Source organism: Pristiophorus japonicus, chromosome 12, assembly GCF_044704955.1.
Source record: "Pristiophorus japonicus isolate sPriJap1 chromosome 12, sPriJap1.hap1, whole genome shotgun sequence".
Classification (NCBI taxonomy): Eukaryota; Metazoa; Chordata; class Chondrichthyes; family Pristiophoridae; genus Pristiophorus; species Pristiophorus japonicus.
The window spans coordinates 44,887,566-44,905,696 of NC_091988.1; the positions used below are offsets into that span (position 1 = coordinate 44,887,566).

General features: G+C 46.2%; 1 pseudogene; it reads right to left on the bottom strand.

Annotated features, from left to right (window-relative positions):
- Window positions 1–543: 543 nt before the first annotated feature.
- Window positions 544–1,797, bottom strand: LOC139276760 (arylsulfatase K pseudogene; annotated as a pseudogene).
- Window positions 1,798–18,131: the final 16,334 nt, after the last annotated feature.

The window sequence follows — 18,131 nt, forward strand, 5'->3', positions numbered from 1 at the left end:
CAATGTTTGAGGTAAAAGTAGCTAGTTCTTGTGGAGGAGAGAATATGGGGTTAGAAATTCAGTTCAGTGGAAATCAGAACCTGACACTGCAAACAGTCTGACTGGTGAGGACAATGGAGTCAGTGGTGAAGGAGTGGAGTTTCCGGTGGGGCCAAGGATGATGACTTTGGTCTTTCCAATTTCTAGTTAGAGGAAATTATGACTCAGCCAAGACCGGATGTCAGACAAGTAGTCTGACAGCAGAGGCAATGGACGGGTTGAGAAAAGTGGTATATAGGTAGCAAAATCAGAAAATGTTGGAACTACTCAGCAGGTCAAATAACATCTTGGAGAGAGAAACAGAGTTAACGTTTCAGGTCGATGACCATCAGAACAGGTATAGGTAGCACTGGATGCCATTGCTTTACATGTGGAAGCTGACCCCACATTTGTGGATAATGTCTGCACGGGACAGCAACTAGATGAGGAAGAGGAGAGGGCCACGGATGGATCTTTGGCAAACACTGAAGGTAACGATACAAGGATGCTACAATATATATAAAACTATACATCAGTAGTTGAAGATAACCACCTTTTAATAGCATTTTGATAAGCTACAGGATCATTTTGCCAGTTCTGGTGCCATCTGAGGTTGGCAATAATATCTGTGTAATTCTTTCCGAGACTTTCTTTCCATTTGACAAACTGAAGTTTGTTGTATTGATGAACAGATTTGGACACTTCTGGGTAATTTAATACAGAGCGAAGTTTTCTATCAAGGGGGCTTGTAACTTCTGAATACTTAGTAGCTACATTTGTCAATTCATCTGGATCAGCTGACAGATCAAACAGCTGGGAAGGTACAGAAATGCCATCTGCATAGGCTACATACTTCCATCTGCCAGTTCTAATCATATAGGTGGAGGTATTTACATTGCTGCCATGAAACTCACTGAAAATCCAGTCAGGTCGTGGAATTTTTCTCAAAATTTCCTCTCCAAATCCTTTCAACAATGGGAGCAGAGGAGAACCATTTAGGTTTCCAGGAAGAGGAATTCCAGCAATGTTGAGAAGAGTTGGATAAATGTCCACAAGAGATACCAAATTTGAAATCTGTTGTCCTCCTGAGATGCCTGGTCCAATCATCAGTAAAGGAACATGAGAACTTCCCTCATACATACTCATTTTATAGAACTGACGATGCTCCATTGCCAGTTCACCATGATCAGAAGTAAAAATTATATAAGTATTGTTTTGGAGCCCAGTGTCACGAAGAGCTGTTAAAATCTCACCAAGCATCAAGTCTGTTTCAGCGCACATTGCATAGTAAAATGCTCTGATGTTCTGAATTTCCTGATTTGTGAAATTGCCAGTACAGTTCTTGGTATAGGAGGAATAAAAATCTACAGGATGCAATTCAGAGAACGAAAGCCATTTAGGAACCCTGATTGATTTATATTGCACCTTCTTAAGCCAGTAGGGAGATGTTTTAAATGTGGATCCTCCACATGCGTCTCCCATACTTGGGGTTGGATAGGGATGAGGCAAATTCAGACCCAAGCAAAGAAAAAATGGTTGATCCAACTGGGTTGCTTTGTATCGTATCCATTCAGTTGCTTTATCTATATTCTGCCAGTCACGGTCCATGATTCTTACAGTCGATTCATTACCAATCAGAACTGTTGTCGGTCTACCTTCCTGTCTGAGCAAGAACTTGACATCCCTTGTCCAGGCTTCTACACGGTTACTTACTGAGTGGTGTCCAGAAGTATAATGACCAGATAATCTGTTTTTAGTGATGTTGATTGAGGGATTCATATTGGTGCCATGAAATTTTTTATGTCCACATGAGAGAGCAGTTTAACGTCACATCTGAAGGTGGCACCTGTGATAGTGCAGCACTCCCTCTGCACTGCACTGGAGTGTCAGACTAGATTTCTGTGCTCAAGTCTCTGGAGTGGGACCTGGACCCATGACCTTCTGACTCAGAGGCGAGAGTGCTACCCACTGAGCCAGGACTAACAAAAACCAGCATGGCTCTTTCAGAAAAATCACATTGCCTGGTCAACAAATACTACCAAACAAACTCAACACACCAAGAATTTGGTAAAGGAATGTAATTTATAATGAGCTTTGAAACTTCCATTAGCAACGCCATGATGGTTCTCCTATGTGCTCTTCTATCTACTCTAATACTACTGCAAGGTGCTCCCTGAGTGGCTTCAGCTTGGGATGTGCAATGCTGCTGGGATGTTGATGAGGGCATTTCAGATGGCCGAGGCTGGTAACCTCAAGGAGCTTGGGCCTAGGATTACCCAGCAACAGACTGCAGGCTGGCTCAGCTGGTTTTGCAGCACTAGGACTGGCACTGGGAGCAGGTGTGCTGCTCCCCCGCCAACCCCTCATCCAATGCCAGTCCCAGTGCTGCAAAGAGGCCAACATGTGTTGCTCCCATGGAGTCACTGCCACTCATATGGGGCTGCAACTCAGCACTCCCACTACTCTGAGGAAGAGCCGACTGTAGGAGTGCTGTGACTCTTGGAAGCTCCTATTTATACTTTCCTTCAAGCTGAGTAGCTGAAGGAGATGGTAAAGCCCAGAGGCTGCATGGCCTCAGTATGTGCATCCTGAGAGATACTACCATTTGAGACTCCTGGATGTAGGTTCAATTTTAGACTGCATAGAGGTGACCACGCACTCCATGGTCAACTGCAGTGATTTGATATCATATGTGGATGCTACATATAAGTTGAAAGTTGATTCCCCCACACTGTCCAACATGGTGCGTGCGTAGCCCCTTTAACACAAGCTCCAGTACGCCCGACAGACCCTGCTGCACAGCTACTTTTCGTCTTTTGTAAGCTGGGCCTCGAATGTCATCATCTGCATCCTCTACAGAAGGTCTCGAATGCAAGCTTTCCCTCTGTGTATTGTATTGTCCTCTCCTCCTGTCCCTGCTGCTGTACATTTGTGCTCAGTGCTGATGCGTCTAAGTCACTATCTAAAGGTTGTGGTGTACCAATTTCTGAGTTGGTGCTTGCAAAGATAAAATTGAGGGATGGAGCAACTTTCAGTTGGAATTTCCTCTTCCACCTTTCCTGCCAGTGGACCTGAGACCTCTACTGGACCTGGACAGAGGGAATAAAGAAAATGGTTGGTAGTTAGAGGCAATGTCATAGTGCTACAAATGAGTGGTCACTCGGTGTGGCACCAGGCTGTGGTACAGCTTGAGTGAGGGATTGTATTAAGTGATAAGACAAAAGGATGACTGTTGGGCCAAGCACCCTGTAGCCTATTTCTTCCTGCTTCGCCCTGTGCTACTGCTCTGGCTCTCCCTCTGCCCAAGATCATCACGGCTGCGAATGTGAGGACTTGAAAGGAAGGTGTCTCTCCTCTGGTGTGGGTCCTTTCCCTGGCAATGTGTGCAATTATTTCCTGCAAGAGGAAGGGGAGTGTGCTAGTGAGTGGCAGCTGAGGAGTTGTGAAGACCTGTGAGTGAGGGTAGAATCGCTGGCTAGTGCTATGCAGAAGTATCCAGGTGTGTCCAGAAAGAGGACATTAATTGTGAGATCAGTGACAAGTACCAGTGTGGACGTGGCAGCAGGAGGAGATCCATTGAAGCATGTTGCGATGGGAGGAATGTGAACCGGGGAAGGTAAAACTTTTCAATGTTGCTGTTACAGTAAATTGGTACAGAGCTGTGCAGACAATGACAAACTCTGAAAGGCAGTCTTACCTTAATAGCCCAAACCAGGTGATTGAACTTTTTCCATCACTGCCGCTAGGTCTGAGGAGCTAAATGTCTGGCTTTGACAGGCTCAGCCACCCTGGACCATCGTTTCCTGGCAGCATGGTGGGGCACCCATTCCCGTAAGATGAGAGGTGGCTATTCTTCCTCCTGCACTCCAGGGCACTATCAGAAAATTGGGGGGGGGGGGAGGGGGGTGGAGGGAAGGGCCCTTCCAGCTGCAGCCTGGAAAGAAATAGTTGTCAGTTGAGCACAACAACGAACATTGCACCTCCCCTTTAAGAGGTGCAGGCCAGCTGGAAATGCCATTGGGCCTGTCCAAATTCCCTCCATCCAGTGGGCAAAATGTCAGCATAAATCGGGTTGGGTAATTGGCCCATCGATTACTAATGCGATTTATGCTGACAGCTCGCCCATCATATTTATGTTACTGCCTCCCGTTGATATCGTTGACCCGCCCATTTTGAGCCTGTTTTAGGCGCAACTTGAAAATCTCCCTCGGTATTTTTCTCAAAGACTTTGGGCTAGAAATTGGGTGCATTTGCGTCCCGTTAGCATCCCCGCCTTTGCGACTGACATCGACTCCTGCCATATTGGATGGGAGTTTAGCGGCGGCGCTATAGCGTTGCGCTCTGACCCCCTGCGCCCAAAGATCGTGATGTCATCGCTGTGCGCATCGCCCTGTTAGCGCCTCGTTAGCGCCCCGGACCGGAAATTCACTTTTGCCCCCTACAGCAGTGCCGGGCGAAAACATCGGCTGCTGCAGGAGGTGTGGGTCAGGCGGCCGGCCACTACCAGGGCGATGATTAAAGGCGAGGTGGCCGAGGTAAGTAAAAAAAACTTACCTTTGCTGATGCCATTTTCTTTGCGGGTTCCTGCCCGCGGTCGTTCAGCGTGGCACTCTGCTTGAGTACCGGGCTGATCACACGGGTTTGCCGCTCCCTTGGTAGTCCAGGTGGCTCCGTTTTTAATTGCAGAGCCTCCAGCGATATCCCTTCCTTTTAAGGGAGGGAAGGACCCTATGTACGCGGCAGCACTGCACGGCCCAACCCCGTCTGCATCCTTTAGCGTTCCAAGAGGAAATGGAGTGCTTGATTTGGCGCTCCACTTCCTTCCTGTAGCGCGAAAGCCAATTTTCTGAGTGCGGAGAAGCATTAACGCCTGGCTCTAAGTTTCCCAGCTTTCAAACATTACCGCCCCCGAACGAGGCGATAATGAATTTCTCCCCGTTTGTGTTCTTTCTTGCTTTCTTGTGCTGTGTCTAATTCGGCATCTATAATATGAATGGAATGATTTTGCTGCAAACAAACCCACATATTAATAACACCATCTGGGAGTAGACCAGGATCTGTTGAGAAATGAGACTGGCGATCATTTATCTCAACTATTTAAGGAAATATTTAGTTCATCTGAACAGCTGAAAATTGTTGGCAGAAAATTGTATTCCAATCACTGAAGTAACAGAACTTAGTAAATATCAGAAAGAAAACAGAAGAATATAATCTTACTAAGGGAAAACTTATAACTTAAAAGGAAGGTGGGGTGGAGGAATGTAGCTGCATAACACATAAGACATTAACGATGTCAAGGATTATAATTAAAAATCACAGAATCAAACTAAACATTTAAAGATTATAGGGATAAAACAGAACTATATGAAATAACTTGCAGCAGTTTTAGGTTGAGCTTCCCTGCCTCAGCTGACTCGTAAGTAAGGATTAAGAGCTTTGTGGTTTTTGACGCTGTCACTTTTAATTACCACAGTTACCATGACTACAGTATTTGTCTGCTCTATTAGTACTCAAAAACAGTTTCTCTATGAATGCTATGATCCTTGCCGGCAGTGCAAGTGTGTGTATGTCTGGTGATGGCAGGATTGTGATGCCCCTCGTGGTTGAGCAGCCTGCTGCCACTCACCGTTGAACGTCACACAAGAATAATGACCTATGGAACTGCACCCCAATAAGGTTTCAGGAGCAGAAAGGAAAATAAAAAAAATGCAGAGAAAAAAATGATGCAAAAAAAAGTGTCTTAGCGACATGCAGTCACATTTAGCCAGAAATCATTGAAAGAAAGAGAGGGAATGGTGCCTCCAGGGCCGATGTCGCCAGCAGAAACACGAGAGCAGGACTCAAAACACAGAAAGCTAAAACAAAATAAAACAATCTCAATCCAGCTTCGAATGTTTTTTTGGGTGGAAGAGAAAAAATAATATTTGGTCATCAAAAGATATTTGGAAGAGGAGAAGAATTGATTAAAAAGAGAGTTTTGAAGGATAGGAACCTGAAATTGTTAATCATGTTGTTTTCCTCTGTGAAGTGCACTATGGTTCAATGGATAAGCAGCCTTGTGTCACCCTAAGCTATTTATCTGACAGAAGCGTATTTCAACTTTAGGAAGATTTGACTGATTCTATCATGCAGTAGTGGAATATTTGATGTTGAGATAGACCATGCATTTAAAAAAAAATCTACATTTCTCCCCCAAAGGTCAGAACTGTCTCTTCATGGCTGAAATTCTTTGCTGAATAGCAGTAAGCTCCTTTCAAACACTAATGTTCCTCAGGGTAGAATCTAAATGCTGCAGAGGTCCGAGCTTGTTAGCGAGGAAGCTATAGGCTCATAGGCACTGATCAGCTTGTGAAATGCAGCTCATTTCAAAATGCAGTACCATTTTTGTAAAAGCTGTACAAGGCCTTCAGATGTTCCTGTGATTTTAATATTTAATCCCAATGATGGCTGCCTGTCACCTCTGAAAGGAACAGGTTGTAGGTAGCATGACTTAAACTGGAAGTAACAAAATGCTCTTCATACACATCTAGCGATGTCTATTACATGGAACTTACAGAACAGAAACAGGCCATTCGGCCCAACTAGTCCATACCAGTGTTTATGCTCCACTCGAGTCGCCTCCTACCCTTCTTCATCTAACCCTGTCATCATGTCCTTTGATCCCTTTCTCCCTAGCTTTCCCTTAAATGCATCTATGCTATTCACTTCAAACACTCCCCATTCTCACCACTCTCTGGGTAAAGAGGTTTCTCCTGAATTCTTTATTGGATTTATTAGTGACCATCTTATATTTATGGGCCCTAGTTTTGGACACCTCGACAAGTGGAAACATCTTCTCTACGTTTAGCCTATCAAACCCCTTCATAATTTAAAGCTCAATGATAAAATGTGATGCTTCTTTAAGCAATACAAACAGGTAGACAATGTGGAATAATACAAGTGTTTTTTTTTTAAATGCTTAAATGCCTGTACTGTCTACCCCAAATGATAATAAGTAAACAACCTTGTGTGTTTTAACGTGTTTCTTATTAATCAATGTCCAGGGATTGAATGCAGCCTCCTCTAAACAGTGCTGCCTATCGGTAGTGGGATATGAATCCTATGGTGGCATGATAACAGAAGGTCGTGTTTGAACCCTCAGATTTCATTCATCATGACTGTGCTTTGCCGCAGGCCTCTGGTAGGTTTGTTAGGGCAGCCTCAAGTGCCATGGTGACTGATGTGCTACAGCACTCAGAGGCTGATCCTGTCAGAGGTTCCTCACCATGATCCTGTCTCCCAAAGTTGTACACTCAGAAGCTTTATGGCAAGAATAAGCAGTAGTGAAACATGTTTTCCAATGTGAAAATGTGCTTTATTTCTTAGCAAGGACTTTTGGAATAAGAGCAAATATTACCTGACTCAAAGACTTACTGGGAAGCTGTTTTGCGTGATGTGCCACTGAGACAATATAAACCGGGCAATTGTATTGCGCGTAAAACACACAAAAAACTTATCAGGGGCCGAAATTCGGTTGCTAACGCCGGCGTTAGACATTGTCCGGGTGGCAGTGGATTTGTGCCGGTGTTAGGCAGTGTTGACGCCTGGTGCAAAATTCGGTTTTGCTTTTTCAAAGGCATAAACGTGCAATGCCATAATATAACGCTGCAATCCATTTGTCAGGTGGCAAAACTGAATTTTGCAGTCCCAGGCATTAAAATCCACACTCAGCTGATGTCACCGCCTTAACATCGGCGATACCCTGTACTGAATTTTTGATCCGCTAGTTCCTTGATTCCAGAAATATTTTTACAATTTCAAATTAAAAATAGAAAGGAGCCATGCTGTAAGGTGACCCTGCATTTCCCTGAAATGGTCAACCACACGTACTAGGCTTATATCCGCTGTCTTTTATTCTATCCCATAAAGCTTGTGGGAGATGGTTTGTCTTTTATCAGGTCATTTTATTAAATATTACAATTGCATAATATTTAAATATACATGACTTTTAATGTAACAATTTTTGCCTGTGGTGGTCACCATAGCAACTGATAACGAATTCCAGTAAATCTATAAATTACAGTAGTTGCTTACTTGGCAGATTATTCACGAGAGATTCTTGACTCAGAATTTATCTGACATGTAATTATACTGAGCATTACTTCAATTATTTAGCACACACTTTTGTAGAATATGGAAGTTTCAATGGGGGCAAGTTTTCACTGCTTAAATAGGGGCTTAATTGTGGTCATTGCATCATTTTACTATAGCGGTTAATGATCTGATGCACAACTTCAGACAGGATCTTCTTAGTCAATGGGGGAGAAATGTGGCTGCTTAGTGCCTCCTGTTAGTGCCTGGGGTGGGCGGTGGGGAACGCTAACGGGGTGCTAAGAGGTTAGTGATTGGGTGCAGCAAATGCAGCGACGCCCGCGAACTTCAGTGCCGGTTTAGCGCTGGCGCTAATTCTTATCGCCTGAGCCTCCAGCGCCTTGCAGATCATAACATCCTAAGGTGCGCAGCGCCCCGTTACCGCTCTGGATGTGAAATTGCCTTCCGCCACCCGCTGTATCGCCGGGTGTGAACAACAGCAGGAAGATGAGATGTTAACAACTCGGCTGGCCGCTTGGGGAGCGCTAATTATAGGAAATGGTTTTCAGGTAGGCCAAACTTTATTATTTGCACCGGTCTGGTGCCTGCTTGAAGGTTTTGGTGTTTCACTGCTGCAAGATGTCCAAGCCCTCCACTTTGCGAGAGTGTTTGGGGCTGCAATGGCAGTCACGCAGGTCGCCTTGCAACACAGAACTGCCGACAAGTAGTTTGTGCAGCATCATTGCTCCTTCCTTTAAGCGAGGGAATCCGCCTCTGATGCCATTAGCAATACGCTGCTGCTACCACCCCGCTCTCGGACTTCAGCACCCTAAGAGAAGTGGTTATCGCTTGATTTAATGCTCCACTTCCCTCTTGGAGCGCGAAAGCTTAATTTCCCGGCAGGAGAGAATCATTAGCGTCTGACGCTATTTTTTTCTACCTTTCAAAAGTTATCGCCCCAATCGGGGCGCTACGGAATTTCTATCCCAATGTCTTTCAATCCAGATCTGTGCTTGTGCTCTGTCAACCAGAGTTAGGAGGGCAAGAGGATAGAAGAGTATAGGTACCTATTTTATAGGATATGTATGCATAGTTGGAGAAATACGAAGGACAATAGTTTCACCCAATCTACTTTATATTACTTATCACTGGCCTGCAAGTCACTGAATGGTTCCTAGCTGCCCTTATTTGGCTACTTGCACAGTCCAAAGTGGTTTTATTCTTCACTTTGAAGTGTCATTAATTCACAATCTAATTTGTAAAGTAGAATATTTTGTTTGCTTTAAAAGTCCTAAGTAGAAATGAGTGCACACAATTTATCCCATTCACAACCCAATTGTGACCTTCTCACAAAATGCCTGGGCCCCTGCTGGCTGTATTCGATTTAAGTGACCCCGTCCCGACCCTGGAAACACTGACAGGGTCAGGGTCAGAGGTCACCAGCACCCGCTGTGCCGCACTCATGCTGGTGGAGCTTGGCCAAGGATTTTTGGCCCCTTTACTTCAACATTGACCTCTTCTAAATTGGGTAGAAGTATTACCGAAGATTAGACTTTTATTTTCAGAAAAACACCCTCACTGCATTGTGCACAGAGCACAGTAGTGTCCTTATATTTTGTTCATTGATTTTATCCATTTTAACTAGCCCCGCCGCTGCTCTCCAGTAATTGTTCATGATGAATAGATAAAAGGAAAACCCGTAGGTCCTCAGATGTGAAACACTGAGCATCATTGACCATTAGACAGAGATCTTGTTCTTTTTAAGTTAGAATTCTTAAGGCTCCTTAGGCAGTTCATGCTATTTTGTGAGCTTGTTTCACAGCTGACATAGTTAATTATCCTGGGCCATTTTGCTGAAGGATTCTTGTTGGAACTCAGGCAATTTTCAGTTTGCTTTTGTTTGTGTAATAATGTAAAGGTTTTGGCATCTTTCAGAATATATTTTTTACTCATTTCTTTGAATACAGTAATCAATTTCTCCCCTTGCCAGTTTCCATCTCTGTTCTGATTTAGGAATACGGTTCCCATGGGCACCATTCATCCTCTAATGCCTCACCGTGCATGAGCCTGGATAATGAGTGCCATTAGGCTATTTGTCATTTTGGTCATCACATTTAAGTCTAACCCTGACCCTGGAGCTAGCACCTGCTCCAAGAATGTCTGCAGGCTTTCAAGTCTGTTTATCCAAAACTCACACATGAGGGTGTGGGCCCCTCCACACTTGTCGCCATGTTATGAAAGCTGTTAAGCATATAGGAACATACATCTTGCAGTTACTGCCGTAGCTCAACATGCTCTACAAGTATTATTCATTTGAAAGCAGAGCCATGGAGATCTAGGCCCACAGCCTGCACAACTGCTGAAGGAGGCGCTCTCCACTTCCACTGAAGTTCCATCTTTCCTTTCTCCTCCTGCATCACCTACACCTGTTGTCCTGTGTTCAGTGACCCCACCTCAGTACTCCGTTCATATTCCCTCTATTTCCCCCCAACCCTCCCCACCCCCACCCCAGGTGGATGCAACTTGGCTGTTGCATGCAGGTGTTGGAATTGTGCTGGGGTGCCAGGTGAGCTGCTTCCTACAGATTCTGTAGAGGGTCTGGCATTTCCTTGTTGTGCCATTCCTGTGAAGACACAAAGCAGGACAATCATAAGAGGAAATGGAGAAATAACTTAAGGTATACTTATGCACCGGTACCATCACTTTCATCTGCCAGGGAAAGTTATCAGAGTTGACAATTACTAGGATTGGGAGCGACAGTAAGGGAACAGTGAATCCTTGTTAAGAACTTCAGCATCTCCTGCCACCTCACCCAAGTTTTGATCTTGCAGCTCCACAACCCCTTCAAATGGAGAAGGTGCAAAAACAAATTACATGGATGATATCAAGAGGTTATCACTATCAGAAAAGGCTGAGCAGGCCGGGGCTCTTTCCTCCAGAAAAGAGAAGGCAGAGGGGTGACCTAATAGAAGTCTTTGGGCTAGAAATTGGGCTGTGGGAAGCTGCAACGCCGGACCTGGACAGGAAATTTGTCCCAGATCCCTTTAGCAACACCACGAGGATGGCGTTATGGAAGGTGAACACTGCGCCACCTATCTCCATCCCCCTCGCCCCAGACCAATTTCACTCAGTTAGTGTTGTGGTCATTTCTAGCGGCCGTGAACTGCAGTTGCTGGTGACACCGGCAACTTTGCTGGTGAACATGAATTTTTATCCCTATCTAATTCTATACAATGTCTTTGATGGTGGAGGGTCCTTCTCCAGTTGCAATGACCCACCTTCCAGTTATAGCCATCTTCCTCTTACTTTAGCACCTTTCATCTTGACCTATTTCTGGTTTTTCTATGTCCTGCACACAGCATTACTCTGTCAACAATTTTCTCCCAAGCTAGCTGAACTAGTATTCTTGAGGAAGATGCTGTTTTGTTCCATACATAACAGCCCTCTTTTTCCCAACTTCTCAAATTAGTACTTCCAGGGCTTGGCCATCAAATCTTACAGTTCTTGCTCTTCTTAATTTCATCGTTCAGGAAAATGGCTGAGAAAGCCCAGGACTATCTCTCCCCTGTGCAAACGTATGGATTTAAGTATCGGCTTAACTCAGCTAACTGTTGCTCTATTTAATAATGATTCTTGATGCCCCATTGTACAGCCCACTGTGCGGATGGAAGATCAGATGGTTTCGGAACAGAAACAGCAGCATTGAGGATAAATGGCCAGATGAGAATTCCCGTCCAAAAAAATCTTTGCAGCCCACAGTTATACCCAAAATAGCATTTCAAGAACAGTTTCTAGTCTCTAGTTACGAAGTGAAAGCCTTTCTGTGTTGTCGAAAGAATCTAATAGCTTACAGCAATGTGGTTGTATTCTTTTCTTTCAACAGAACAAAGCCTTGCTATATTCTTTCAAGAATAGCTCTGGAAATCTTTTCTGATCAGAAAGGATTAAAAGTTTCAGCCTTGGGGGAAGCAGGGCAGGTTTTAGGGAGGTTTTAACAGTTCCATGATTACAAGACATGACTTTCTCAGATGGCCTTATGGCTTTAAGCAAATCTAAAATGGAGCTGCAATTAGATAGAGCTTTGCACACCTACTTTGCTGCTGCTAAACCATCTGTGTGTATAGTTTTTATTCAGACTCCATAAAGTTCAGACTGCTAACCAGAAATACTTACTTCATAAATTTTTAATAGCCTTATCTTAAGATGGTTAATTTTATGAACTGTTAGCATGAACTAAGCATCGAACATTGGTTTCAAATGTACTTCCATCACGAGATTGTCAGATAATGAAATACAGTGCTTTACCTTTTTTTTTTAACCATATTTCTCTCCTCTACCACAGAGATTATTTACATCTCCCTACCCCACCCGGATCAAACCTACCCTGATCAACCCTGGGCATCAGTCAGTCTTCAGTGTCCAGAATAATTTTCAAAGTACGATAGCTTTGCTCAAAAGCCACAAAATATAACCATATTTCCAGTGTCCCAACACTATTAATAGCGAATCAGAAAAGACATTGTATTGTCTTACTTCAAATTCAATAATATAAGCCAGCAGAGAATTCTGCCATTTAGGCAGAATGTTTCCTACATTATAACAGTGACTACAAAAGTACTTAATTGGCTGTAAAGCGCTTGGGATGTCCTGAGGTTGTAAAAGGTGCTCTATAAATTAGATAGAGCTTAGCACACCTACTTTTCTGCTGCTAAACCATATGTGTGTACAGTTATTATTCAGACTCTATAAAGTTGAGACTGCAACAAGAGCTCAAGAAGCTCCACACCATTCAGGACAAAGCAGCTGGCTTGATTGGCAGCCCATCCACCACCATAAACATTCATTGCTTTCACCACCGGCGCACCGTGTCTGCAGTGTGTACCATTTTCAAGATGCACTGCAGCAACTCGCCAAGGTTTCTTCTGCAGCACCTCCTAATCCCGTGACCTCTACCACCTAGAAGGCCAAGGCAGCAGGCACATGGGAACACCACAACCTCCAAGTTCCCCTCCAAGTCACACACCATCCTGACTTGGAAATATATTGCCGTTCCTTAATCATCGCTGGGTCAAAATCCTGGAACTCCCCACCGAACAGCATTGTGTGAGTTCCTTCACCACACAGACTGCAGCGATTCAAGGTGGCGGCTCACCAGCATCTTCTCAAGGGCAATTAGACATGGACAATAAATACTGGCCTCGCCAGCAACTCCCACATCCCGGAATGAATTAAAAACATTGCAAGCTCTTTCTTTCTTTTGGGATTGTCTCCTTGCTCAGAATCTCAAGGCACTGGGGCTGAAATCCGATAAGGCCTCTGGCTGCCTGAAAGCGGTGGCCAGGGGATGGCACAGAATGGCCACCGCGTCTCTGCCGAGGGGCCGCCATTTTAGAAATTGCCCGACCTCAGTTTTGGAGCGGTGCCTGGGATCGCTCCGCCCGTTTTCCCGCTGCGGCGAGCACGTGCCGTCCCCTTACCAACTAGCAGGGACCCCTTCGCGAAATTGCCCCTCAAGAAATTGGCCCCGCGGGAACTGCCCTGCCGCCAATCGGTGCCAACAGCTTTTGCTGTCGCTACACTTCCTGTGGCATGATGGCACGGCCGCCCTTAAAGGGGAGGACGCACTACCACGGCCGCCATGTTATTTTTTTTCGGCCGTCTGCCAGGTCAGCCTGACAATTATGGCCACGGGTTCAGCCAGGCCGCCAACAGGCAGCCCCGCCCCCCTCTTTCGTGCCAGGCCGCTGGCCCAGCCAAAACCCTCCCTGGTGGCCCAGTTTTTGCCACTAAAGCGGCTGCAGAGTTCGCAGCGGCCCTCCCTGTAAAGTCCTGTCCTCTCAGTACAGATTCACACGAGGCATGTAGTGAAGTCAAGGTCACTCTGGACCTGCACCTTTATTTCACAGCTCTGGAATGCTGCACTTGCCTGAGACCTGTCCTTATATACCTGTCTCTTGCAAATACACCCCTGGTGGTAAGGTATGCTGGTGGTTACAGGTCTTATCTTATTACAGTCATGTATGGCATGTTAGGATACAGTTATATATAATAATGTAAGGTACATGACATCACCCTCCCCCAAGGTCTTATTGTCTTTATAGGTTCAATCTCTCAGGTGGTCTACGCTCTCGCATGGAGCGTCTGAGTTGTGGTTCAGTTGTTTGCCTTGGTGTCTGTTTTTCTTTGAGTGTGATTGCTGGTATCTCGCCTTGGCTGTCTGTTTCGATTGCTGTGATTGTTGTTGACTCGCCTGGGCTGTCTGTTGGGATTGCCCTTTCCTCAGGTTGTTCCCTCTGTCTGTCCACCAGGTGTGGTGCGAGTTCCACATTGTAGTCTGCCTCTGGTTCCGCAGTGTTGTTGGTAAATCTGCTTTTGACTTGGTCTACATGTCTCCGGCAGGTTTTGCCATTGTCCATTTGTACTACCAGTAGCCTGTTTCCTTCCTTGCCCGTTACTGTCTCTGCAAGCCATTTGGGACCCCTGCCATAGTTTAGTACAAACACTTTGTCCCCTATCTCATTCCATCTCGCCCTCGAATTTCTGTCATGGTACTCAGTCAGCTTACGGCGCTTTGCCTCAACGATTTCGTGCATGTCTGGGAGGATTAATGAGAGCCTTGTTTTTAAAGTCCTTTTCATCAACAGTTGCGCGGGGTCAATTATAAAGTCTTGGAATTCTGCGCTGGTGAAGCACGGACCATTGTCACTGACCAATATGTCAGGGATTCCGTGCATTGCAAACATGGTTGCGAGGTTCTCCACAGTGGTGGAGGTTGTGCTCGAGTTTAAAATGGTGCATTCGATCCACTTTGAAAATGCATCTACAACTACGAGGAACATTTTGCCCATGAATGGGCCTGCATAGTCTACGTGCACCCGTGACCACGGTTTGGTAGGCCAGGGCCAGGGGCTCAGTGGAGCCTCCCTGGGGGCATTGCTGAGTTGGGCACAAATGGTGCACCTTCGGACGCAGAGCTCCAAGTCCACGTCAATACCAGACCACCAGACGTGGGATCTGGCTATGGCCTTCATGAGAATGATCCCCGGGTGCTCGCGGTGGAGTTCCTGGACAAATGCCTCTCTGGCTCGCAGAGGCATGACTACTCGGCTGCCCCACATCAGGCAGTCTGCTTGTAGTGATAGCTCATGCATGCGCCTGTGAAGGGTTTTAATTCCTCGGGGCAGGCATCGCGAGCCTCTGCCCAGTCACCGATTAGGACAAATCTTTTTACTAAGGATAACGTGGGGTCGCTGGCTGTCCAGGCTCTGATTTGGCAAGCCGTCATGGGCGAACCTGTGGACTCAAAGGCATTGATTGCCATGACTATCTCACAGTCCTGTTCGTCAGACCCTTCCGTGGTCGCCAGGGGAGCCTGCTGAGCGCGTCGGCAAAGTTGTCTGTGCCTGGTCTGTGCCTTATGGTATAGTCGTAGGACGCCAGCATGAGTGCCCACCGTTGAATTCGCGCCGAGGCTTGGCGTTTATTGCCTTGCTCTCGGATAGGAGGGACGTGAGGGGCTTGTGGTCGGTTTCTAACGCGAACTTGGCCCCGAAAAGGTAATGGTGCATCTTTTTGACACTGTACACGCACGCGAGCGCCTCCTTCTCTACCATTCCGTACATGCGCTCCGCCCGCGAAAGTGACCTGGAGGCATAAGCTATGGGTTGTAATTTGACCGCACTATTGACATGTTGCAAAATGCACCCGACCCCATACGCTGACGCATCGCATGTGAGAACTAGCTTTTTACCTGGGTCAAAGAAAGTCAAAACACTGTTGGAACACAGAAGGTTGCGTGCCTTATTGAAGGCGCGTTCCTGGGCGTCCCCCCAAAACCAATTGCACCCCTTTCTGAGTAGCACGTGGAGAGGCTCCAGCAGTGTGCTCAAGTTCTGCATAAAGTTCCCAAAGTAATTGAGTAGTCCGAGAAAGACGCGCAGTTCTGAGACATTCCGGGGTCTGGGTGCTAGGTGAATTGCTTCTGTTTTGGACTTTGTTGGGTGGATTCCATCAGCGGCAATCCTTCTGCCCAAAAATTCAACCTTGGGTGCGAGAAACAGGCACTTGGATTTCTTGACTCGTAGGCCTACCCGATCCAACCGCTTTAGAACTTCCTCCAAATTACGGAGATGGGAGTCGGTGTCCCTGCCCGTGATAAGTATGTCGTCTTGAAACACAACCGTCCCCGGGATGAACTTGAGCAGACTCTCCATGTTGCGCTGGAATATGGCAGCTGCCAACCTGATGCCGAATGGGCATTGATTGTACATGAAAAGGCCTCGATGTGTGTTGATAGTGGTGAGTAGCTTGGATTCCTCGGTCAATTCTTGCGTCATATACACAGATGTGAGGTCTAATTTTGAGAAAAGTTTACCTCCAGTCAATGTGGCAAATAAGTCCTCCGCTCTGGGCAGCCGGTACTGGTCCTGTAGGAAGACTCTGTTTATGGTAGATTTGTAGTCCCCACAGATTCGTACGGATCCATCAGGCTTCATGAATGGGACGATGGGACTTGCCCAGTCGCTAAATTCCACAGGTGATATAATGCCTTCCTGCAGAAGCCTGTCTAGTTCGTGTTCAATCTTTTCCCTCATCACATAGGGTACAGCTCTGGCCTTGTGATGGACCGGTCTAGCATCCTGTGTGATGTAGATTTTGACTTTGGCCCCTTTGAAAATGCCCATACCTGGCTGAAAGAGATGTTCAAATCGCTTTATAATTGTTGAGCAGGAGGTCCGTTCCTCTAATGACATGGCATGGACATCATCCCATTTCCAGTTTAGTTTTGCCAGCCAGCTTCTCCCCAGCAGTGCTGGGGGGTCTCCGGGGACAAACCACAGAGGAAGTCGGTTCACTGTCCCTTTGTGTGTGACAGAGAGCATGGCGCTGCCGAGGACTGGTACGATTTCTTTGGTATAGGTCCTTAGTTTGGTGTCGACCCTTGTGAGTTTTGGGTCTGTCTCTTTTATGCGGCCACAGTTGTTCAAATTGTTGAGCGCCCATGAGAGATTGACTCGCTCCCGTATCCAGCTCCATGTTGACAGATATCCCGTTGAGTAGGACCCTCATCATTATAGGAGGCGTCCTGTTGTAGGAGCAGCGGCCATTGATCGTGTTGACCCGCTGTACATCGATGTCCTGGGTACTGTGCCCACCATCTTCTGGTCCGCTTTCCAACCCATGCGATTCGTATACCAGCCGAGCTGCCATTTTTTTGCACATGTGGGCCAAATGCCCTGTATATTCATAATTTCTGCAAACAGCCTGCTGAAATCAACATCCCCTTGATGAGTGCCCACCCCCACACCTCCAGCACAGACCTGTTCCATTGTTCAAAGTGTTCCCAAAGAATGAGCTGCGTCTGGCTGCTCTCTCTTGAGCTTCTCTCAGTTTGTAGTTGATTGCTCACATTGTGGATTGATGAGGTGTGAATGGCCGTTTCTGTGGCCCTTGATGGCTTCTGCCTGCTGTTGAGAGCCTGTCCTCCCGGTTTTGTCTGTGTGTGGGGGTAGCAGCTTGTTTAGTGCTGTGAACTTCTTGTTCCGATATTTCGTTAGTTGTCGTACCTGCATTGTAAATCAATCTCGTTTCTTCTTCCCCTACCAAGAATGTCTGTGCAACCAGTGCTGCTGCCTTTAAGGTCAGGTTCTTGGTCTCTATGAGCTTTCGGAATATGCCTGCGTGGCCTATTCCTTCAATGAAAAAGTCTCTCAGCATTTCTCTCCTCAGTTCATCGGAGAACTCACATAAACTAGCCAACCTCCGAAGTTCCGCCATGAAGTCGGGTATGCTCTGGCCCACACAGCGTCTGTAGTTGTAGAACCTGTGTCTGGCCATGTGTAGGCTGCTCGCTGGCTTCAGGTGGTCTCTTACCAGTGTGCTCAATTCTTCAAACGACTTGCTTGCTGGTTTCTTGTGTGCCAAAAGATCTTTCATTAAAGCTTATGTTTTCGAGCCACAGCTGGTCAAGAGATGGGCTCTTCTCTTATCTGCCTTATCGTCGCCTAACCAGTCTTTGGTTACAAAGCTTTGCTGGAGCCTTT